At 46.7% G+C, this 25,702-nt stretch overlaps 1 protein-coding gene across 13 annotated transcripts in view; it reads left to right on the top strand.

Moving 5' to 3' along the window:
* Positions 1-25,702, top strand: part of TBC1D16 (TBC1 domain family member 16) — a 102,431-nt gene that overhangs the window by 60,971 nt on the left and 15,758 nt on the right. The window lies entirely within an intron of this gene.

A 25,702-nucleotide genomic window follows, 5' to 3' on the forward strand; every position in this document is an offset into this window, starting at 1 on the left:
AAGCAGAAGTGGAAGGTGAGAAGGTGGCAAGTGGGAAGGAAAAGCCCCCGAAAAGAGCACTGCTCTGGCATTGCTCACGTGGGGAGGCTGTGCGTGCAGGATTCAGGGTTGTGCTGTCAAACTGTGGATGGAATTTCAAGGAATATAAATTGAGAGCAAATGCATAGCAAGAACGCATCAAAGAATGCAGGTGATTTTGTTTTGTTTTTTGGGTTTTTTTGCAGTTTTTGGTGGGGAGCAGGAAGCGCAGACAATGGCTCCCCCAAGACCATCCAGCCCCCAGTCCAAGGTTGCTGACCCCACCCTTGATTCATCTGCTCTGGGTCACTCTGGTGTGGTGTGGCTGTCATCACTCTGGGCTCCCATTCCTGCCTGCAGGTGCTGGCAGGTCACTGTGAGGGGCACAGATTTGTGGCTCTTGGGGATAGGGATGAGCCTCTGGATGGCATAAACAGCAGAGTGCTCAACTACAGACCTAAAGGTTGGAGGTTCGAGACTACCCAAAGGCATCTTGGAAGAAAGTCCTGGCAATCTGCTTCTGAAAAATCAGCCACTGAAAACCCTGCCGAGCACAGCTCCACTCTGGCACGCGTGGGGTCTCCATGAGCCGGAATCAACCCTGCGGCAAACATTCCTCCGTCCCTCCCCTTCTGCCAAACCTCTTGAGTGTCTTGTCACCTTGGGAAGGAGAGTTCCAGCCAGTAGGGGAGTTCACTGACCCTACCTGATGGTCAAGGATTCCTAGCCGTGAAGCCAAGTGAGGAGGGGAATTTGGGCTGAAAGTCTGAAAAAGAGTTCATGAAATTTAATCAGCTGCCTAAGGGGAACACCTAAATTTAGTCAAATTATTATTAGTATTCGTTCCATTTTTAAATTGCCTTAGGGGAACGTCACCAGAAAAGTTGGGAAGCCACTGGTCTGGGGTGATTACTCTGTCTCTGCAGAACAGGGAGGCCACGTGGTTCTGAGATGAGTCCGTCAGCGGTGCCTGGGCCTTGAGCAGTTTTCTGCGCCCGGGGATGCAAGACCCAGGGCTTAGGGGAGGGCACGTCCCCACAGCAGTGTTGGGCAAGATGAAGGTCTTCCAGTTTGACCATAACCTGACCCACGCTGGACCCCAAACTCTGGGCACCTGGGCCACCACCTAAATGTACACACCCATGCAGGCCCTAGGCCAGCGACATCCTAGATGCCCCCAACCGCCCCTGAGATCTGCTCCCTGTCACTGCATTATTCAGTGGACTCAACCCCTGATTGGTTCTGGAGTGGGATTTGAGTGGCTATGAAGAAAAGTTCCTTGAAAAGGCACAGTGAAAGAGGCGGCAGGGCGTTCCCCTCCTGGTGACCCAGAGCCCTGGCAGGTCGCCAGGGCCACTTTTGGAGGCTGACAGCTCGTTTTAGTCATTGCATTGAGGGGAACACCCCAGGTGACGCCTTTTATTGCATTAAATAACCGTAACTTTGTGAGTGGAATGGAGATTTCCTTCCTGTCTCCACATAGCATTTTGACCCTAAGTCGGTGTCATGGGCACACAGGCAAGGCACAGGGACAATTTCAGGTGCATTCCTGACAGCCGCGCCCTCCCTCCATGCCCTCTCCTGTCTCTTTCGGCTCGTGCAATGTAACACGAACACCACACGTGGGTGACTTTAAAGAACAGGCATTGATTTTCTCAAGGTTCAGGAGGCTGGGAATTTGAATCCAGGGCACTGGCTCTATGAGGAGGCCCTTGCTCATCAGTTTCAGCTTCCAGTAGCTGCAGCAGTCCTTGAGGTTCCTGGGCTTGTAGACACATCTGCCTCCGTCGTCATCGGAGGGCATCTGTCCTTACTCTGTGCTCGCTGTCTGCGTGTCTTTAAACCACAGGGGGATCCTCTGTGTTATAGAGCAGAACTGAGCTCCATAAGGTTTTCTTGGCGGTGACCCTTACAGAAACAGCCCTATTCGTTTGCACTATCCAGGGACCTCTGCTGTGTCTAGCTGCTGTTATTAGTTGCTGTCAAGTCAGCTCTAACTCATGACAGCCCCACGTGACAGAGCAGAACTGCTCCATAGGGTTTTCTTGGCTGTAATCTTACTGGAAGCAGATCTCCAGGCCTATCTTCTGCAGGACCGCTGGGCAGGTTTGAACCACCAGACTTTAGGTCAGCAGCTGAATGCAAACCATTTCTATACCACCGTTTCTGGGCCTGTGTTGCTGTTTATACCGCCCAGAAGTGATTAGGTTTAGGACACAACTATGCTGATGTGGCCTTATTAACATAAGGGATCACATCCACAGGCATAAGGGTTAGGATTTCAACATATCTTTTACTGGGAAAGAGTTCAGCCCTTAACATGGTCCTTCTCAGCCAACTCTTGCTGTTCTTCAGCAGTGTTGGGTTTGAGTGTGTTGGCAGGCATCGATTTAACCTGAAAGGGTCACGTGTCTGTACCTGGCCTGACCCCAGCGAGGCCTGCATGTGGCTGAGCTAGGTGTTGGGTGTGTGGGTGTGTGCCCCCACGTGACCGTGACTTCTCTTGTTTTTCCGGCCTGCTTACAGAGTGTTGCCAAGGTCGCGGACATGGTAGACCTTGCCTTTGCCAAGGAGAGCTCTTGCCCGAACTTGTATCTCTCTTCATTTGCTCAAGGGCGCACGGGGTTTCCTCTGTGAAGCCCTAAATGAATGGGCCGGGCACGTGGAGCTGATGAGGGGTGTTGGTTTAGGAATATCCTATTCATCCGCACTGTGCTCGTGTGGAATCTGGAAAGGTGCTTAACCCTTTACTTCTCGTTCTTCCTGAGTTCAGAAGAGTCTCTTTGCTGTTCTGTTCCAAGGATGAAGTCGGGAAGGAATGGAAACAGAGCTGACTCTCAAAAGCCTAGTTCAGAATCAATGAGGAATGGTCTCTAGACTGCGTAGGGTGTTAATTATTTGGCTTTATTTATTAGATGTACCCATATCCCTTGGCCCATAAGCATATTTGCAAACGCCTTAAGGGAGAAAGAAAAACAAATGTCTGCTGCCAGCAGCGTTTCCAGCCTGTAACGAATAAAACCAGCTAATGACAATAAGGAGAAGAGCCCAGCACAGTATACACGCACAGGACGAGTTTAACTCTATCACCGTTACAAGTGTTACAAACGCATATGTCAGGAGACGCAGAATCTAATGACAGCAGTTGGGTTTGTTCCGTAAAATAGTTCTTAATTTTTCTTAGAAACCTGATGTCACTGCTACTTGCCCATTTGACTCTAACTCACGGTGACCTTATGTGCACAGAACGGAACGTTGCTGGTCCCACGCCATCTCCGTGGTCTTTGATGCGATGAGCCCATTGCTGTGGCTGTTCTGTCAGTCCGTCTCAGGGAGGGCTTCCCTTGTTTTCGTTGACCCTCTTCTTTACCAAACACGATGTCCTTTTCTAGCGTTTCGTCTTTCCTGATAAAGCCTCGCCCTCCTGGCTTCTAAGGAGCATGCTGGCTGTACTGCCTCCAAGACAGATTTGTTTATTCTTCTACAGAAAGCTGACAGTGTCATTCCATTTTATGAAGGGAAAATGAAAATATGACCCAAAGGTGCGTGCTTCCTCTCCCTTCACCTGCTGTGTGCTCCGGCAAGGCCGTGACCAGCCCCTGGGAAGGCCGAGGGGAATAAAACGAGAGGTCTGATTATCTTTTTCTAAATTGCATCGGTCGTAAACCTGATGCATGTGCGCACGCTGTGCCTCTGTGATTTACGCCTTTCATAATTAGTCCTGCACGTGCTCACGTGGTCTCGGGAACACTCGGAGAGCTACTCACCCTGCCAAGGCGCTGTCTCCCAGCTCAGAGCTGTCCCTACTCCCGGGACACGCTGCTGCCACTGCTGTGCAGGGCCCTTTCCTTCTTTCCTGGGGCTTTGCTGCTTTTGAGCTCCCCTGGACAGGAGAAGGAAACCCTGGAGGCGTAGTGGTTAGGAGCTACAGCTGCTAACCAAAAGGTCAGCAGTTCGAATCCACCAGGCATTCCTTGGAAACCCTATGGGGGTAGTTCTACTCTGTCCTATAGGGTTGCTATGAGTCGGAATCGACTCAACAGCAAAGAGTTTGGTTCTCGTTTGGACAGGAGAGCCAGGCTGGTCTCTGGTGAGGGCTGGATGATAGGCCAAGCTCGGCCATGGGGCAGGTGTCCAGGATGAAATACTATATAGGATCAGTGGGGCTCTAGTAAGTTTTCTTGTCCACGTGTGTCAGAAAGGACATCCTGGGCAGGCTCTGTGATACTCTTCAACACTGACGGCTCCAAGAGCCCCCCCGCCTCAGGGCAGCGAGAGTCGCTGCAATCGAGCAGGCTATTGCTCTTGAAGGTCCCCCTGGAAGCGACATTGATTGACTGTCATCCGCGCATGGCCAGCTGGGCTCTGTGAGCAAACCCGAGCCTGGGCCTCGTGGCGTTCTGTGTGGTCAGCGCTGCTTCATTTTGCTGCAGCTGCAGAAACCTGGGCAGATCAAATGCCGTGACATGTGTGTGCATGTGTGTATGTGTGTGACATGTGTGGGTGGGCGCATGTGACGTGCATGCATACATGTGACATGTGAGTGCATGCATGTGTGCGTGAGGTGTTTGCATGTGTGTATGTGTGATGCATGTAATTTCACATGTGTATGCATGAGGTGTTTGCGTGTGTGTTGTGTGTACATGCTTGTGCATGTGTGTATGTGCATGTGGTGTGTGTGCGAGTGTGTGCATGTGTATGTATGTGTGGAATTAATTATGGCAGACATGCCTTTGGTTTTACTTGGAACAGCTAGCTTAGTGTGCATTTTAGAAACTCTTGGAATTTTAGAATCCCGTGGGGTCTTAGAGACTGTAGAATCCAGCCACCCTTACCACCGTTTTTCAGATCAAGAAGTTGTTAAGAGTGCCCTGGGGCGGCCATAACAGAGTACTGCAAACTGGGCAGCTTAAAACAACAGGAATTTATCGTCTCACAGTTCTGGGGCCCAGAAGCCTGGAATCAAGGTGTTGGCAGGGCTGGTTCCTTCTGAAGGAGAAGCCACTTCATGCCTCTCTCCTAGCTTCTAGTGGAGGCCTGAATCCTCAGCTTGGAGACGCCTCTCTCCTAGCTTCTGGAGGAGACCCGAATCCTCGGCTTGGAGATGCCTCTGTCCAATCTCTATCACCATTTTACCTCTGTGTGTCTGTCTCCCAAAATTCCTCTCCTTATAAGCACACCAGTCATTGGACTCAGGGCCCCATAACCCACTGTGACTCCAACCTAACTTGATGACATCTATAAAGACCTTATTTCCAGTAAGGCCACAATCACAGGGACTGGGGATTAGGACTTCAACATCTTATTTTCCAACCCAATTCAACCCACAACGGAAGGTAAGGTACAAAGAGTTTGAGACTTCCTTTCTCTTTTGGTGTTGAGTGCCTTCTCATACCAGGCCTTCGTAGGGTGAGGGTAAGAAGATGGCTAAGACACTGTCTCTGCTGGGGAGAAAGACACGCCAGGGTCAGCACAGATGCTCAGAAAGCGCTTTGGGCTGAGGGGATGGGGGTCAGAGAAGGCTCTGCTTGATCTGACTCTGAAGGGTAAGAAAAACATGGCCAGAGAGATACCTGGTGATGGGGACATTCCGGGGGCGGGGATGTGTGACACAGACAAAGGCCTAGGATCAGGGGTGAAAACAACAAGCAGTTTGGAGCCCACAGCTGCAAGGAGGTGGTACAGGGAGAGCTCGAGGCATATGGGACAGAGAGGGAGTCCTGTCGGGCCTGACTGCACATTTGCAAGGATAGTTGATGGGGAGGGGCAATCTGAACTTGACTAGTGGGCACAGCTAGAGTAGTGTCTCCACCAACCGTGTCTGGGGCCTGCCCTGTTCCCATCACACCATTTTACAGATGAGGAGACTGAGGCCAAGCAAGGGGCAGTGTCCTAGTCTCCTAGGTCTGCCACAACCAAATACGTAAGTGAGGGCCTTGCACAACAGAAATGTGTTGTCTCACAGTTCTGGAGGCTGGGAGTCCAAACCAGGGTGTCGGTTGTATTGATTCCTCCTGAGACTGAGAGAGGAGCTGTCCCATGTCTCTCTCCTGGCTTCCGATCCTTGGCGTTCCTTTGCTTGTAGATGGATCCTTATGTGCTATCGTCCCTGTGTGTGTCCCTATTATCAGATACCACCCAGAAGAGTTTAGGACCCACCCCCCTCCTGCCTGGCCTCCTTAGCTTTACTGATCACATCTGCAAAGGAAGACCCGTTTCCCCCAAACAAGGTCGCATGCGCAGGGTTAGGGCTCCAAACATACCTCCTCGGGTCAGTCCACAGTCACACAAGGTGGCGAAGTGGCCAGACAAGGAGGATCACCGTTGGCATGTGGAGGTGACTCCCTGCTGGAAGAATCTGTCTTGAGCCGGAATCTTTCCGGCTTTCTGACTTGCCCTGACCCTGACAACTGGGCTGGATTACATGTTCACATGTCTTGTCTCGCCTTCATGTTTCTGTGAGCGTCTTGTGGTTGGATCTCATTTATCTTTGTCACACTCCAAAGTGCCCTGTGCAAAATCGTGCAGTAGGGGGCGCTCAAACACGTTGCCGAAATGAGTCCTAATTTGTGTGATCTTCAAGTGCTTGTGAGCGGAGGATGGTCTCCCATGAGGACAGTGTGGGCTCCATGCTCCACGTACCATCACTGCTCTTAGTGAGGGGGCTCGCAGAGGAGGTGGGTTTCAGGTAAGCTTTGAACACAGAACCTGGGCTCTACTTGGGGAAGAAACAAGTTGGCCCAGGGCAGGCTAGAATGTTCTAGCAGGTGGGACAATGAGTGTGAACTTGTGAACAGCAAAAAAGCTTGAATCGAACACTGGTTTTTTCCTCCTGCCAAAGGGTCCCGGGCTCCATGTTGCAGCACCCTTACCCAGGTGGGCTGCACCTGAGCCATGGTAGATGGGACGAGAGGATAGGGCAGGGGAGGGGCTGGCGTGGAGCCCAGCCTCGTCGAGATTTGTTCCTGACAAATGGAGAAGCACTGTCAGGGGAGGAGAAGAAAGTGAAACCCCTGGCTTGTTCATTCCTAGTCGACCCCCAGCCATGGCGACTTAGAGAAGACACGGCTTTTTGCTTCCAGGGCATAGCTGGATAACTAGCTACAGGCTTTGCTACTTGGATCTCTCTGTTTGCACTAGAAAGCTAGTCTTGCCACGGGCTGTTTCCTTGGCCATTTGGGGCTTGTCTGTGTCGCCTAGAGTGTGGCTCACCCAGACATGATTGATACAAGACTTAAGCTTCAGGTATTTACACTCACACACACGTGTGCACACACTCCCGTGACCTGTCTCTCCCATATCCTTATTCTCTTTAGAACTCTTCTTCTCCTATTTTCAGTTGGCTACTTCTGGGAGTGGCACAAATGACTAAGTGCTCTGTTGATAACTGAAAGGTTGGCAGTTCAAATCTACCTAGAGGCACCTCAGAAAAAAGTCCTGGCAATCTACTTCCAAGAGATCACAGCCACTGGAAACCTTATGGAGCACGGTTCTACTCTGACACACATGGGGCCGCTGTGAGTCGGAATTACTCAACGGCAACTGATACGTTTATGGGTCAGTCAGCGTTTGAAGCCCTTTGTAGGAAACGCCTTGTACATGTTGCTGGCGTTGTTGTTGGCAAGTGCCATTAAGTCAATTCTGACTCAGAGTGACCCCGTGTGTGTGACAGAGTAGAACTGTTCCATGGGGTTTCCTCGGCTGTAATCTTTAGGAGGGCAGATTGCCAGGTCTGTGTACCACGGAGCCACTGGGTGGGTTCGAACTGCCAACCTTTCAGTTAGCAGCCTGGTGCTTAACTGCTGCACCACCAGGGCCCCTTGCTGTGGAGCATGATAGAGGATAAAGAGACACTTTGACCTACAGCGAGAAAGACAATTTAGTGCAGCACTCAAGGGCACAGCATGGCCTTGAGCAATCAATGCTTCTGGGTCTCAGTTTTCACATCTGAGAAGTGGGTTTGCCGCCAGAGCCACAGTGGGGATCTCGTATAAACCTTTTGGAACCAACCTGCTGTGCACGTGTTGGCTCTTATTTGGTTCCACCCGTCCCCCGCCCCCCTCCAGGCTCTCTCTGGGCAAGGTACCATTAGAAGGGGCAAGATCACCAGTTGACCAGTTAGCCCTGCAGAACAGAACGCTGAGGTGCCTGGCATTTCTGTCACTGCAGTGTTACAGCTGTGTGTCCCCTGCACCCTGCCTGGCTGCCCTGAATGCCCAAGCCTTGGCCTTGCCTAGGAACAGGCAGGAGCTGTGCAGGTGAAGGTCGGTCACTCCTTCATGAGCGGGAGAGCTGCCTGTCCAAGGTGCAGTTGCCCTGAAGCCAGAGGCTTTGAAGGTCTGTGCACAGACCGGTTCAGTCCAAATGGCGGCAAGACAGACCCTGCGGGCCATCCAGAGTGGCAGGGCTCCTCCCACCATGGGCAGGTGCAGGCATTGCTTGCAATTGTACCACAGGCTCCGGGGACCCAGCTCACGGCAGCCCAGGGCAGCTGCTCAGCAGATTTGGGGCTGCTGGGCCAAGGCTGCGAAGGGCTGGCTGCAAAGGCAGGCTGGCTGGAGATGGGGTGATATCTGCCTCCCCCACCGCAGGGCTGACCTGTGTGGACAGCAGCTCTCTGAATGCCCCAGCCCCTCCCTTTGTCACTGAGCCTTTGTAACCCCTGCTCCCAAGGTCGGGGACTTTCTCACAGCACTAAGGTTGCCCAGGTCTCATTCTTTTAAGCAATCCTTTTGTCTCACAGACCAAGGCATCTTCCCAAGGGCTTCAAGTACACCTGGTTGGCTCCGAAGTGCCTTTTAAGTAGGTGACACAGGAGGTGAGGGCTGGAGGAAGGCTTCCGGCCAGCTGGGGCCAAGTGTGTGCAGGGCTGCACGCAAAGAGCCGGCCTCTCAATCTGGGCGGATTACCGGAGAGCGGGGTTGTTTTGTCCCCCCTGGAATCCTCAGGCTGGCTTGCCTGACAACGAGTTTACAAATGGAAGGAAAAAAAGGACAAAACCAAAAACCACTTGCTTCCTAAAAAAGCTAAAAGAGAGAAAAACTCTGCTGCAGGGGGAGAAAGCCCATGTAGACAGCTAAATTGTTTGGGTCTCTGTGGACCTTGTAAGTGGGGAAGGAACCAGTGACGTCACTAGGGGGTGTGGGGGTGTGGACCCCCTCAGGAGACACCATTAGAAGGGGTGACACCAAAACAGCTATCTATAAAATTTTTGTGCAGAAATTTATAATTTTTTATACAAATATCCCTCTAATTAGTTATAACAACAAAAACAGTTTCCGTAAGCCCAGCTCACGTGTATCAATATACCTGCAAGGCTTAATCTCTATGCTCATTTACTTTTTGAACCTTCTGAAGCCCTTTGGTCACCTATGGGGGTGACGCGATGAGTTACCACACTGGGTGACACGAACCCCATGGACGCATTGGAAGGAACAGTAAAGAAACGGTGGAACATTCCAGCTTCTTCCAGAGGCTTCTTTAAATGTAAAGAATGCAGCAGCTGTGGGTGGTTCGGGATAGTGCAGAGATGGAAAGCAGCTGAAAGGAACAGGGAGAGGGCCACCTTGGTAGGCAAGATGAACAGCCTTTTCTACCCCTTCTTTCGACATTCCTGAACATACTCCACAAACTCTTCGTCATCCCTCTCATGGATTGAATTGTGTTCCCCAAAAATATGTGTCAACTTGGTTAGGCCATGATTCCCAGTATTGTGTGGTTGTCCTCCATTTTGTGGTTGCAATTTTATGTTGAGAGGATTAGGATGGGATTGTAATATCACCTTTATTCAGGTCACATCCCTGATCCAGTGTAAAGGGAGTTTCCCTGGGGCAGGGCCTTCACCATCTTTTATCTCACAAGAGATAAAAGGAAAGGGAAGCAAGCAGAGAGCTGGGGACCTCACACCACCAAGAAAGCAGGACCAGGAGCAAAGCACATCCTTTAGACATGGGGTCCCTGTGCCTGAGAAGCTCCTTGACCAGGGGAAGACTGAAGACAAGGACCTTCCTCCAGAGCCAACAGAGAGAAACCCTTTCCCTGGAGCCAGTGCCCTGAATTTGGACAAGTAATCTACTACACTGTGGAAAAAAAAAAAAAAAAATTCTCTTTGTTAAAGCCATCCACTTGTGGTATTTCTGCCGTGGCAGCACTAGATGACTAAGACAATCCCCAGAGCAAATCAAAGTGTCTCTCACAGGGGACACGTGAGCAGGGCTTCCTTCCAGCCCCTCGCCCTCCCTCATCAGTCCCTGTGGCCTGTGCACAGATTCCTTGCCTGGTCAGATGAGATTACCTTGAACTGCAGATCAATTTGGGGAGCACTGCCGTCATCAGCTCTGCAGGAGAAAGACGTGGCAGTCTGCCTCTGTAGAGATTTACAGCCTCGGAAACCCTATGGGGTCGCTATGAGTTGGAATCAACTGGACAGCAGTGGGTTTGGTTTTGGATTTTGGCCATCTTAACAGGAGTCCCTGGGTCGTGCATATCATTACCACACTTGGCTGTTAACTGAAAGTTTGGTGGTTCGAGTCCACCCAAAGGGACCTTGGAAGAAAGGCTTCTGAAAAATCAGCCATCAAAAACCCTGTGGAGCACAGTTCTACTCTGACACACATGGGGCCACCATGAGTCGGAGCCAACTCAACAGTAACTGGCTTGTGGTTAATGTTTTTCTATCATATAAACATGCCACAATAAATTAAAACAGTCCCCTTTTGTTGGACATTTAGAATAACACTGAGTTGAACGTTGGCATATTTTTAAAATACTATTGAAGTAGAATTAACAGGCAATAAACTGAACTATTGAAAATGTACGTTTGATGAGCTCTGACACATATCTAGGTATAGATGTGCACACACATATAGGAAGGAGTCCTGGTAGGGCAATTGTTAAGCACCTGTTGCTAAATAAAAGGTTGGTGGTTTGAACCCACCCAGTGGCTCTGCAGGAGAAAGATCTGGCGACCTGCTCCTGTAAAAATTGCAGCCAAGGGAACCCTATGGGCGATTCACCTCTGTCACGTGAGTGGAAGAAATCAACTCAATGGCACCTGAAAACAGCAGCAGCAGGATAGATATGTTGCTGTTAGGTGCCGTGAATCGGTTCTGACTTACAGTGACCCTATCTACCACAGAACTAAACACTGCCCGGTCCTGCGCCATGCTCACAATCGTCATTATGCTTGAGCCCATCATTGCAGCCACTGTGTCAGTCCATCTCGTTGAGGGTCTTCCTCTTTTCCGCTGACCCTGTACTCTGCCAAGCATGATGTCCTTCTCCAGGGACTGATCCCTCCTGACAACATGTCCAAAGTGTGTAAGACGCAGTCTCGCCATCCTTGCTTCTAAGGAACATTCTGGCTGCACTTCTTCCAAGACAGATTTGTTCATTCTTTTGGCAGTCCAGGGTATATTCAATATTCTTCGCCAACACCACAATTCAAAGGCGTCAACTCTTCTTCGGTCTTCCTTATTCATTGTCCAGCTTTCACATGCGTATGATGCGATTGAAAATACCATGGCTTGGGTCAGGTGCACCTTAGTCTTCAAGGTGACATCTTTGCTTTTCAACACTTTAAAGACGTCCTCTGCAGCAGATTTACCCAATACAATGCATCTTTTGATTTCTCGACTGCTGCTTCCATGGCTGGGGATTGTGGATCCAAGTAAAATGAAATCCTTGACAACTTCAATCTTTTCTCCATTTATCATGATGTTGCTCATTGGTCCAGTTGTGAGGATTTTTGTTTTCTTCATGTTGAAGGCTGTAGTCTTTGATCTTCATCAGTAAGTGCTTCAAGTCCTCTTCACTTTCAGCAAGCAAGGTTGTATCATCTGCATAACGCAGATTGTTAAGGAGTCTTCCTCCAATCCTGATGCCCTGTTCTTCTTCATATAGTCCAGCTTCTCGGATTATTTGCTCAGCATACAGATTGAATAGGTATGGTGAAAGAATACAACCCTGACGCACACCTTTCCTGACTTTAAACCACTCAATACCCCCCTTGCTCTGTCCGAACAACTGCCTCTTGATCTATGTACAGGTTCCTCACGAGTACAATTAGGTGTTATGGAATTCCCATTCTTCACAATATTATCCATAATTTGTAATGATCTACACAGATGAACACTTTTGCATAGTCAATAAAACACAGGTAAGCATCTTTCTGGTATTCTTTGGTTTCAGCTCGGATCCATGTGATATCAGCAATGATATCCCTGGTTCCACATCCTCTTCTGAGTCCAGTCAGAATTTCTAGCAGTTCACTGTTGATATACTGCTGCAGCTGCTTTTGAATGCTCTTCAGCAAAATTTTGCTTGCATGCGATATTTATGATATTTTCAATAATTTCCGCATTCGGTTGGATCACTTTTCTCGGGTACAGGCAAAATACGGATCTCTTCATGTCTGTTGGCCAGGTAGCTGTCTTCCAAATTTCTTGGCATAGACGAGTGAGCACTTCAGGGCTGCATCTGTTTGTTGAAACATCTCAATTGATATTCTGTCAATTCCTGGAGCCTTGTTTTTCGCCAATGCCTTCAGTGCAGCTTAGACTTCTTCCTGCATTGATATAGATGTAGATATACCTGTGAAACCATCGCCATGATCAAGATAACAAATATAACCATCGTCCCCCAAGAGTTTCCTTACCCCACCCCCAGTGCTGCCGATTCAATTCCAACTCATAGTGACCCTTATGTCCTTTTATAATCCAGCCCCCCTTCCTGCCCTTGAAATGATTTATCTGCTTTTGGTCATTATAGATTAATTTGTATTTTCTAGAATTTTGTGTAAGTGGAATCAACGTGGTAAGTACCGTTTTTTGGTCTGGCTTCTTTGACTTAGCGTAAAGGTTTTGTTGTGTTATCAATAATCCATTCCTTTTTATTGTGATACCTATATGTGTATACCACAGTATTTTCATCCTTTTACCTGTTGATAAATACTGAGTCGTTTTCAGTTCTTAGTTATTACAAATAAGCCTGCTATGAACATTCGTGTGTAAGTCTTTGTATGTGGGTATACGTTATCATTTCTCTTGGTAAATACTTAGGAGTCAAATGGCTGAATCACGTGGTAGGTGTATGCTCAATTTTTTAAAAACTACCAACCTCTTTTCCATAGTGGTTGTACCACTTCCCCTTCCCACCAGCCACGTGTGAGCCTTCCTCATCAACACTTTCTGCGGTTAATCTTAATTTTAGCTACTCTAATCGGTGGATAGGAGCATCTCCTTGTGGTTTTAACTTGCATTTCCCTGATCGTTAACGGTGTTGAGCGTCTTGCCATGTAACTTTTTGTGTCTGGCTTCTTTCACTTTACACATAATACGCTTGAGATTTATCCAGTAGCTCGTTCTTTTCACTGCTGAGTAGTATCCCACTGGGGACTAAGGTGCGCCTGACCCAAGCCATGGTGTTTTCAATGGCCTCATATGCATGCGGAAGCTAGGCAGTGAGTGAGGAAGACCAGAGAAGAACTGATGCGTTTGAATTATGGTGTTGGCAAAGGGTATCGAATATAGGATGCACTGCTAGAAGAACAAACAAATCTGTCTTGGAAGAAGCACAGCCAGGATGCTCCTCAGAAGTGAGGATGGCAAGACATCGTGTCACGTACTTTGGACATGTTATCAGGAGGGACCAGTCCCTGGAGAAGGACATCATGCTTGGCAGAGTCAGTGGAAAAGAGGAAGACGCTCAATGAGCTGGATTGACTATGCCAGTGGTTGCAGCAACGGGCTCAAACGCAGCGACGATGGTGAGTATGGTACCGGACCAGACAGTGCTTTGTTCTGTTGTACATAGGGTCACCATGAGTCCGTTACTGGGAGTCAGAACCAACTGATGGCACCTAACTACAACAGTATTCCATTTATTGGGTGTACATACAATGTGTATGTTTGGTTATCCTTCACCAGCTGAAGGACGTTTGTATTATTTCGGTCTATTATAAGTAAAGCTGCTGTAAACACACACAGTTTTTTGTGTTAGCATTTTTCATTTCTCTTGAGTGAGTACTTCAGAGAATTGCTGAGTCACAAGTAGGGCAAGCGTATGTTTAATTTTGTAAGAAACTCCCAAACTATGTTCCCAAAGTGGCTCTTGGCATTCCCACCACTATGTACGTAGTGGTGTCACCAGGTGGGTGCGGACCGCACTGGACAACACTGTCAGACGGGTGACACCAGGATGACTGTCTATAAGATTTCTGTGCAGCGTTTCAGCAGAAATGTATTATTTCTTTTAATAAAAATATCCCCGTAGTTCTAACAACAAAAACATTTTTCATAAGCCCAGCTTACACGTATCAATATACCTCTAAGGCTGGATCTCTATGCTAATTTTATTTTTTGAAACTTCTAATGCCCTCACTGGGTTTTGATGCCCTCCAGTCAGAACTGTCATTCTTACCCAATTACAATGACGCTTCAAATCACGTGGTTTTGTCTGCCCACGCTACAAGCACACGCTACAAGCACACGCTGTTGTTTTCGTTGCCGTTGGCATTTTTATAGTCACTGACTTGGTCGAATTTTCTGGTGTTTTAGCTACGATATTGTGGAAATTAGTATTTGTGAACTTATAGCAATAACTTTTTTGAGAATGAAGTAGTAATTAAAGGAACAGGAGGAGTGATATACGGGAATTACGGCTTACGGGTAGCATTTGTACAAAAAACGTTTTTAAGGATTCTGTATGGTCTGGTACAGGAGGGGGCCCATGGGGTGGGGTGACACCAACCCTACTGACTCCGCTGAATGTGTGAGAACTCCAGCTGTTGTACATCCTAGCCAGCCAGCCCCGAATACCGTCGGCTTGTGTTTGCTTGTGTTTAGCCATTTTCTTTTTATTAAGTGTGTGGTGGTATCACATGGTGTTTCAAATACTGCATTGTGGCTTTAGTTTGCGTTTCCCTAATGATTACTGATGTGGGCACTCTTTCATATGCTTATTTTCCATCTGAATATCTTTTCTGGTAATGTGTCTTTTCAGTTCTTTTGCCTTTTTTTTTTTATATAATTTTTATTGAGCTTTAAGTGAACGTTTACAAATCAAGTCAGTCTGTCACATATAAGCTTATATACACCTCACTCCGTACTCCCACTCGCTCTCCCCCTAATGAGTCAGCCCTTCTGGTCTCTCCTTTCGTGACAATTTTGCCAGTTTCTAACCCTCTCTACCCTCCTATCTCCCCTCCAGACAGGAGAAGCCAACACAGTCTCAAGTGTCCACCTGATACAAGTAGCTCACTCTTCATCACCATCTCTCTCCAACCCATTGTCCAGTCCCTTCCATGTCTGATGAGTTAGTTGTCTTTGGGAATGGTTCCTGTCCTGGGCCAACAGAAGGTTTGGGGACCATGACCGCTGGGATTCTCTTGTCTCAGTCAGACCATTAAGTCTGGTCTTTTTATGAGAAGTTGGGGTCTGCAAGCCACTGATCTCCTGCTCCCTCAGGGGTTCTCTGTTGTGCTCCCTGTCAGGGCAGTCATCAGTTGTGGTCGGGCACCATCTAGTTCTTCTGGTCTCAGGATGATGTAAGTCTCTGGTTCATGTGGCCCTTTCTGTCTCTTGGGCTCATAGTTATCGTGTGACCTTGGTGTTCTTCATTTTCCTTTGATCCAGGTGGGTTCAGACCAATTGATGCATCTTAGATGGCTGCTTGTTAGCATTTAAGACCCCAGACGCCACATTTCAAAGTGGGATGCAGAATGTTTTCATAATAGATTTTGCCAATTGACTTAGAAGTCCCCTTAAGCCATAGTCCCCAAACCCCCACCCTTGCTCCGCTGACCTTTGAAACATTCAGTTTATCCCGAAAACTTCTTTGCTTTTGGTCCAGTCCAGTTGAGCTGACCTTCTGTATATTGAGTATTGTCCTTCCCTTCACCTAAAGTAGTTCTTATCTACTAACTAATCAGTAAATAACCCTCTCCCACCCTCCCTCCCTCCCCCCCTCGTAACCACAAAAGTAGGTGTTCTTCTCAGTTTATACTATTTCTCAAGATCTTATAGTAGTGATCTTATACAATATTTGTCCTTTTGCCTCTGACTCATTTCGCTCAGCATAATGCCTTCCAGGTTCCTCCATGTTATGAAATGTTTCACAGATTCGTCACTGTTCTTTATCGATGCATAGTATTCCATTGTGTGAATATACCACAATTTATTTAACCATTCATCCGTTGATGGACACCTTGGTTGCTTCCAGCTTTTTGCTATTGTAAACAGAGCTGCAGTAAACATGGGTGTGCATATATCTGTTCATGTGAAGGCTTTTATTTCTCTAGGGTATATTCCGAGGAGTGGGATTTCTGGGTTGTATGGTAGTTCTATTTCTAACTTTTTAAGAAAACGCCAGATAGATTTCCAAAGTGGTTGTACCATTTTACATTCCCACCAGCAGTGTATAAGAGTTCCAATCTCTCCGCAGCCTCTCCAACATTTATTATTTTGTGTTTTTTGAATTAATGCCAGCCTTGTTGGAGTGAGATGGAATCTCATCGTAGTTTTAATTTGCATTTCTCTAGTTCTTTTGCCCTTTTTTTTAATCGTGTTGTTTATTTTCTTATAATTAATTTTTGAGGGTTCTTTATATGTTGTAAAAGAGACTTGTCTCACCAGTATCTTTCCCCAATCTATAGCTTATCTTTATGTTTCTTAACAGTGTCTTACAAGGAACAGAAGGTTTTCATTTAGCGAAGTTCAATTTTATGAATCATGGTTTTGGTGTCATGTTTAAGAAATACCTATCTTACTATTAAGCTGTAAGAATTCTTTACATATTCTGGACACCCTGATGGCATCGTGGCTAAGAGCTATGGCTGCTAACCAAAAGGTCTGCAGCTTGAATCCACCAGGCGCTCCTTGGAAACTCTACGGGGCAGTTCTACTCTGTCCTATAGGGTCGCTATGAGTCGGAATCCACTCGACGGCAGTGGGTTTTTTATGCATATTCTAGGTTCAAGTCTTTTATTGGATGTATGTGTTGTGAATATTTTTTCCCCGTCTTTGGCTTGCTTCTTAGTTTCCTTAGTGGTGTATTTTAAAGAAAAAAGGTTTTCATTTTTTATGAAGTCCTGTTTATTAATGTTTCTCTTCCATGGTTTGTACTTTTTGTGTTCTGTTGGGATAAGGATATGTTCTTGGGATAAGAAACCTTTGCCTATTACAAGGCTGCAGGTTTTCTCTTATGTATCCTTCTAGAAGTTTTATCGTTTTGTTGTTGTTATTATTAGCTGCCATTGAGTCAGCTTCGATTCATGGCACCTTTAAGTATAACAGAACAAAATGTTGCCGAGGATTGTGCCATCTCTATGACCTTTGATATGTTTGAGCCCGTTGTTGAGGCTATGGTGTCAATCCACGTCAATGAAGGGTTTCCTTGTTTTCACTGACCCTCTGCTTTACTAAACATGATTGTTCTTTTCTAGCTATCGATCTTTCTTGATGATGTGTCCAAAGTAAGCAAGACAAAGTCTCACCATTCTTGCTTCTAAGGAGCATTATGGTTACATTTCGTCTAAGAGTGATTTGTTCGTATTTCTAGCTTGTTATTGTCAGGTGCCATCAAGTGAATTCCGACTCATAGCAACCCTATGTATAACAGACCAAAACATTGCCCGGTCCTGCGCCTTCCTCACAATCATTGCTGTGCTTGAGTCCATTGTTGGAGCCACTGTGTCAGTCCATCTCATTGAGGGCCTTTCTCGCTGTCACTGATTCTCTACTTTACCAAGCACAATAAATATCCTCCTCCAGGGACTGGTCCCTCCTGATAATATGTCCAAAGTATGAGACAAAGTCTCACCATCCTTGCTTCTAAGCAACATTCTGCGTGTACTTCTTCCAAGACAGATTTGTTCATTCTTCTGGCAGTCCATGGTGTATTCAACGTCCTTTGCCAACACCAGAATTCAAAGGTGTCAATTCTTCTTTGGTCTTCCTTATTCATTGTCCAGCTTTTGCACGCATATGAGATGAATGAAAAGAGCACGGCTTGGGTCAGGCACACCTTAGTCATCAAAGTGACATTTTTGGCTTTTAACACCTTAAAGAGGTCTCTTGCAGCAGATTTGCCCAATGCAATGCACTATTTGATTTCTTGACTGCTGCTTCCTTGGGCGTTGAATGTGGATCCAAGTAAACTGAAATCCTTGACAACTTCAATCTGTTTTCTGTTTATCATGTTGCTTATTGGCCCAGTTGTGAGGATTTTTGTTTTATGTTGAGGTGTAATCCACAATGAAGGCTCTAGTCTTTGATCTTCATTAGTAAGTGCTTCAAGTCCTCTTCACTTTCAGCAAGCAAGGTTGTGTCATCTGCATAACACAGGTTGTTAATGAGTTGTCCTCCAATCCTGATGCCCTGCTTCTCGGATTATTTGCTCAGCATACAGATTGAATAAATATGGTGAAAGGATACAATTCTGATGCACTCCTTTTCCAGTTTTAAAACATGCAGTGTCCCCTTGTTCTGTTCATAGGACTTCCTCTTGGTTTATTGTATACATATTCTGCATGAGCACAATCAAGTGTTCTGGAATTTCCATTCTTCTCACTGTTATCCATAATCTCTTATGATCCACACAGTCGAATGCCTTTTTTTATTCTCAGCAGTCCATGGTGTATTTAATATTCTTCACCAACACCACAATTCAAAGGCGTCAAGTCTTCTGTCTTCTTTTGTCGTTGTTGAGCTTTCACATGCATACGAGGCAACTGGAAAGACCACAGCTGGGGTCAGGCACACATCAGTCATCAAAGTGGCACCTTGGCTTACAGTTTTAGGTTTTGTATGTAGGTCTGTGATCCACTTTGAGTTAATTTTTGTGTAGGGCGTGAGGAAAGGGTTGTTGTTAATTTTTTTCATGTATATATCCAGTTGATCCAATGCTATTTGTTGAAAAGCTATCCTTTCTCCATTGAATTGGCTTTGGACTTCTGTCAAAAATTAGTTGATCATATTTGTGTAGGTCTATTTCTGGACTCTCTATCCTTTTCCTTTGATTCCGAAGTCTGTCTTTTTGCCAGTACCAAGCTGTGGCTTTATAATAAGTCTTAAAATTAGGGAGGTCCATCAACTTTGTTCTTCCTTTTAATAATCGTTTTGGTTGTTTTAGGTCTTTTGCATTTCCATATAAATTTTAGAATCAGCTTGTCAATTTTTGACAAAAAAAAAAAAAATCCTGCTGTAATCTTGATTGGGATTGCGTTGAATCTGTAGATAAGTTTGGCAAGACTGCCAAGACCTTCACAATGTTGAGGTTTCAGTCTATGGGTATAGTATATCTCTCCATTTATTTAGGTCTTCTTTAATTTTTTTCAACAATGTTTTTTTATTTTTCAGTGTAGAGGTCTTTAATATCTTTTGTTAGACTTATTCCTAAGTATTTCATGCGGGGTTTTTTTTTTTTTTTTTGCTATTGTAAATGGAATTTTTAAATTTCATTTTCTACTTGTTCTTTGTAGTGTTTAAGGATATAATTTTAATACATTAACATTCATCTGGCAATCTGGCTAAGTTTCCTTATTAGTGCTATAGTTTTTTTGTAGATTCCATGGGATTTTTCATGTAAAAAATTGCATCATCTACAAATGGGAACCATTTAGCTTCTCCTTTTCTGATCATTATGCCTTCTGTGTTTTTCCTCTGCCTTACGCAAGGCCTGGAGCACCCAAGGCAACACCGAAGAGAGGTGGTGAAGCAGCCATCCTTACCTTCCTTGTTCCTGACCTTAACCAGGTGCCGTCAAGTCGACCTTGACTCGTGGCGACACCGTGTGTGTCAGTAGAACTGTGCTCTGTAGGGCTTTCGATGGCTGATTTTTCAGACGTAGATCACCAGGCCTTTCTTCTGAGGCACGTCTGGATGGACTCAACCCTCTAACCTTTTGGTTAGCAGCTGGGCGCATTCTGTTCCTGATTTTAGGGAAAACAATCCAGTCTATACCAGTAAGTATAACGTTAACTGTGGAGTTTTTGTAGGTACGCTTTATCAGTTTGAGGAGATTCCCTTCTAGTCCTACCTTGCTGCAAGTTTTCATCATGAATGAGTGTGGAATTCTTGTCAAATGGTCTTTCTGCATCTATACATGCCTGGATTTTTGTGGTTACCTCTGTCTGTTTTCTTAGTATCAGTTCCTAGAAATGAAAGGGTCAAATGTATAAACATTTGTAAGCCTTTTGCATCCTATTTCCAAGTTGCATTCAGAGGAATTTGACCAGTTGACAGCCCTGCCAGCTCTGCAAAGGTGTGTTTCCCCAAACCCTTGCCTACACTAGATATTATAGCTTTTTAAATTGGTGACGATTTCATGGATTTTCCTCCAAATTTCCGCCTTGTTTCCATTTGCATTTATTTCACTATTCTTGAGATTAGATTTTTATTGGCTATTTGTATCTTTTTCTCTAGTGAATCAGCTTTTTTTTTTTTTTTTTTTCCTTGCCTTTTTGCTGTTTTTTTTTTGGGCATTCTCTTTTTTGTTTTGATTTGATTTCTATGCTTTTTACATAGTAAAGATGTCAATATATATATGTCCCAGTTTGTTCTTTGGCCTTTTTGTTTGTTTTTTCTTTTTTTTTAATGGTTTTTAAATATGCTTTTACAAGATAAATCAGGAAGTGATGCACAGACAGGGCAATGGAGCACCTGGAGATTCAGAAGGAGATTGTTGCAGAAACCTGCAGACAGATAATAAGGTTAGGCCAGCCCTTGGGACACAGGACTAGAGAGGAAGACGTTGGTGCCAGAAGCTGTAATGATGGGCTAACAGGTGTGGGCAGGCTGGAAGGAAGAAGGTGGCTATGACTGGAGACTTGGGCCTGGGGGCCTGGAAGGATGGTGGTCCTGTTATCAAAAATAAGGAGGAAGCGCAGCATTCAGGAGACCAGACATTGACATGATGAGGTTGGTTTGGACGGTGTTATGGTGAAGAGAAGGAGCCTGATGCCACAGTGGTTAAGCACTCGACTATTAACTGAAAGATTGGCGGTTCATACCCACATAGAGACTCTGAGGGAGAAAGACCTGGCGACCTGCTCCTGTGAAGATTAGAGCCTAGAAAACCTTATGGGGAAATTCTGCTCTGTCACATGGGGTTGCTATGAGTCAGAATTGACTGGACAGCACCTGACAACAACGACAAGGTGGAGAGGGAGTCCCTGGGTAGTACAAATCGTTAACATGCTCGGCTACTAACCGTAAGATTGGCTGTTCAAGTTCACCCAGAGGTACCTCGGAAGAAAGGCCTGGCAACCTACTTCCAAAAAAACTAGCCACTGGAAACCTTGTGGAGCACAGTTCTGCTCTGACACACATGAGATTGCCATGAGTTGGAACTGACTAATGGTAACTGGCTTTATTAAAATGGAGAGACAGCAGTTGTCCAGTGCTCACCTGGGGAGAGGGGCTGGGCTAGGGGACAATTGATCCCATCCTCATGGGACTTGAGATCACTGAGTGGACAGGGTCCACTCCCCCACCAGAGATCCTCTCATTTCTAGAACCTAGAGACCATCAACTTGTTCAGATGGTTCACAAGGCTCAGGGTGAAGAAAAGCAAACATCAATTTAGAGGTTTGGTATTTAAAAGAGGTTCAAATCTCGCCCTGAGGTCTCTTTGACCTTGAGAACCACAATTCAATAAGTTTTGGGGTCTTTTCTTCCCCAGTGTGCCTGCATGTGGCTATTATCTATGGCTGAGTAACAGGTGAGTCCAAAATTTAGCAGCTTGGAGCGATCGCCTTTTACTCTCTCACAGTTCTTCAGTTTGAGGTAGGTACGTTGTTGTTGTTAGCTGCCACTGAGTTGGCCCCAAACCCATGGCAACCCTATGCACATCAGACTAAAATGCTGCCCGGTCCTGTGCCGCCCCCATGATCGGTTGGGATCAGACCCTTGTGATCCATCGGGCTTTCATTGGCTGATTTTCTGAAGTAAATCGCCAGGCCTTTCTTCCTAGTCTTAGTCTGGAAGCTCCGCTGAAACCTGTTCAGCACCCCAGCAACACGCAAGCCTCCACAGACAGACGGAATCAAACCCAGGTCTCCTGCATGGAAGGCAAGAATTCTACCTCTGAACTACCTGTGCTGCTGGTCTCTCCTGGGTTTACTCAGGTGGCTGCAGCCATCTGGAGGCTCAGCTGGGGAGGAGGGTCTGAAATGGCCTCTAGTTGCATGTTTTGGGACCTTAATGCGGTTGTCAGCTGGGTCTCCCTCCCTGTGGTCTCTTGTCATTACACGGAGGCAAGAGGGTACCAGGGCGAGAAGAGGGCAGAGCCGCAAGGCTTCTGGAGGCCCTGGCTCCAAGCTCAAGTAACATCACTGTGGCCACATCTAAGGTCAGAGCAGTGCCAGGGCCCCAAAGTGGGGGGGGGCCGTAAAAAGACACAGGCTTTTTTTTTTTACAACAATATATTTTATTGTTGTGAGTTTTTTTTTTTTTTTTAATACACATAAATGGTAACCTGTGGATATTTTTCTGCAACTTTTTCACTCACCATTTTTTTGGTAATGTATTTTGTTTTTTGTTGTTGTTGCTGAGACTACACACCCCAGAGCAGGCACCAGTTCAGCAGTTTCTACAGGTGTGATTTGGCGACACTGATTACTTTCCTCCAGTCGCAAACTGTTCTCACCCTCCTTTTCCGAGTTGGTTCTCCCCTGTTGACATAAATTCACTGTCCCCCTAAGCTTCCCGTCTAACCTTTCGAGTCACTATTATCAATTCGATCCCATATACCAAAACCAAACCCATTGCCGTCCGGTCAATACCAACTTGTAACGATCCTATAGGGCAGAGTAGAGCTGCCCCTTGGGGTTGCCAAGGAGTGGCTAGTGGATTCGAACTGCCAACCTTTTTCTTAGCAGCCGAGCTCTTAACCAGTGCACCATCAGGGCTCCTGATCCCATATAGATAGATCTTAAAGGAGCACGATGCTGAAGGCAGACACACTTTACTAGTTAAGATAAACTATCCTTCGGTGTTAAGAAGACTGGAGGGAGTAACAGGCCCTACTCTTGATGGGGTGAGTGAGTGACTATCCTGACGCTGCCTGGGTTACCAGGTGCCCAGGGAAAGCCCGCCTCACCTTCTGTGCTATAAGATTGCTGGTTTCTCTTTTTTGCATTTTGTTGATTCTCAGAAAATGACCAAAACTAAGAAATGATACATTTCTTAAAGTTGAGCATCTTCGAGTTCCATCTGTAAAACATGCGTAACTTTCTAGCAAGTTCAGAGTTACTGCCTGAATAAACCACCCTTTTAATTGTAATGTTCCACACATACTAACTTTACAAACAGATCAAATTCTATGCAGCACGTTAGTATTCTTAAAACCAAATTGCTCTGCATATGTGACAAGATAGTAAAAACCAAAAACTGTACATATTTCAAATTTTCCCCAGACTTTATTTCTTTTGAAAGTTTTCTTTTGATGACTTCAAAGTTCCCAGACATTTTTCATTTCCATTCCAACCACGAGTTTTAAATGACTGTGTGTGCCCTGCCAGGCCTGTGCCGGCGGCTGGGGGTAAAGAAACAAAAAGATACAGCCCCCAACCCTGTGCCAGCCACGGGGAAGCAGACATAGCCCTAGATTACCATACAGGGTGGATCTGCTCTAACAGTTGCTGTTACCAGTTGTCTTTGAGTCGTTTCTAACTCATGGCCACCCCACAAGTGTCACAGTAGAACTATGCTCCATAGCGTTCTCAGTGGCTGATCTTTTGGACGTAGATTGCCAGGCCTTTCTTCCGAGGCACCTCTGGGTAGATTTGAACCATCAACCTTTCAGTTAGCAGATGAATGCTTAACCATTTGCAGCATCTGGGGATTTCAGTATCTGCTATGATGTGGACCTTAAATAAACAAAGCTGAGTTCCTATCAACTTTGCTTAGCCTTGAACCCGTGGAACCCCAGCTGAAGCTCCCGAGCATACATAGTGTCTTGAATGAATCAATCAAGTAATTAATGCGAATAATTTACCCCTAAGGAAATGGGAAATGAGTTGTAAAACGGGTTAAGGAGAGCCCTGGTGGTGCAATGGTTAAGCGCTCTGCTGCTAACCCGACAGGTTGGCAGTTGAAACCCACCCAGTGGCTCCATAGGAAAAAGAGCTGGCTCCCGTTAAGATTACAGCCTAGGAAACCCTATGGGGCAGTTCCACTCTGTCACATGGGGTCACTATGAGTAGAGAATCCACTTGATGGCTCCCAACAACAACAACAACGATGATGAGAGCTCTGCCCGGAAGCAGGTTGCTTCAGGAAGGTGTGGGTGGACCCCTCCCAGGCCACAGTGGTGGAGCTTCAGGCTGCAATCTGGCTTCCGGACACCTCCGCATGCCCCATAGGGTGACAGAATGAAGAGAACTGTGCAGGCCAGGAACTTGTGCTTTGAGCAGCTTGGTGGCGGGGGCGGGAGGCAGAGGCAGAAAATGACACCGGCCTCAGGCAGCCCTCTCTGGCCGGGTTTGGAGGCGCGAGGATGGGCCAGCCCTGAGCCCAGGGAGCCCGTGCTTTCCCCGCAGGGCTACCTCATTGTTCAATAAGCAGATCATGCAGCCCGGCATGAAGTGGCGTGGTGGGGGACTGTCTTCAGACCTGCCTCTCGCCTTGTTTTGCAAACAATGACGTCCTGGTGCTACCCGGTCAGGCACCAGGCCTTTTGGTCTGCTTTGGCTCTAGTCCCGCAGTCAAATGCTCCATCGACCTACCGCCCTCTATAGCTGTTTTCACCTGAGTGTGTTTCTAGGAGTCCCTCGTGGTGCAAATGGTTAAGTGTTCCCCTGCTCACCAAAGGGTTGGAAGTTTGAGTCCACCCAGAGGTGCCGCGGAAGAAAGGCCTGGTAATCTACTTCCACAAACCAGCCACTGAGAACCCTGTGGAGCACAGTCCTACTCTGACACACACGGGGTCGCCACCACGAGCTGGAGTCGACTCCACGGCCACTGGTGTGTTCCCTGGGGGAGCCCGGGTGGCCCACGGAAATGGAGAACTGGCATTGCTTACTTCGCAGACAGACGAGGAGAACAGCCGAGCCTCACACACCAGGTCCGGTACACTCTAGAGGAAACAAAGGCTCTAGAAAGGCCAGTCGTTCTCTCTGAGGAGGTGCCACGTGAGGTGGTACTGAGCTCGAACCATTCAAAGTAGCTTCGTTTCGAGTCTGGAGCCCGGCTGAGGACGAGGTGCCTCAGGTGGAAGCAGGAGAGCTGCTCCTGACGGCTCCCCTGTAGAAGGCTAGGGTCGGATCCAGGACAGAGACTTGCCTTTTGGCTCGATCATAGTTTATCTTGTGTTCATTAGATGTTGCTAGTAAGCCTCAAGAGGTGGAACTTAACCTGAGGTGTGGCTGAATCCACGTAATAAAATGTTTCACAGTCAGAGGTCTAAACAAATTCATGAATTAAAACAAACAAACAAACAATAAATGGGGAGGTATTGCCAAACTTTGGACTTCCAGGCAGTAAGATATGCCAGGAAGTGCATGGGCGACAAAGCCAGTCGGCTCTGCCACCTGTTAGCTGTGTGACATTGGGCAAGTTATTAACCTCTCTGGGCCTCCGTTTCCTCTTCTGTACAATGGAAGTAATAACACTACTCGTTTCGTGGGGTATTTATGAGGATCACATGCAGTTAAAGCACGTGAAAATTGGCTAACGCAGGTCCATGC

Source organism: Loxodonta africana, chromosome 18 (assembly GCF_030014295.1).
Source record: "Loxodonta africana isolate mLoxAfr1 chromosome 18, mLoxAfr1.hap2, whole genome shotgun sequence".
NCBI lineage: Eukaryota > Metazoa > Chordata > Mammalia > Proboscidea > Elephantidae > Loxodonta > Loxodonta africana.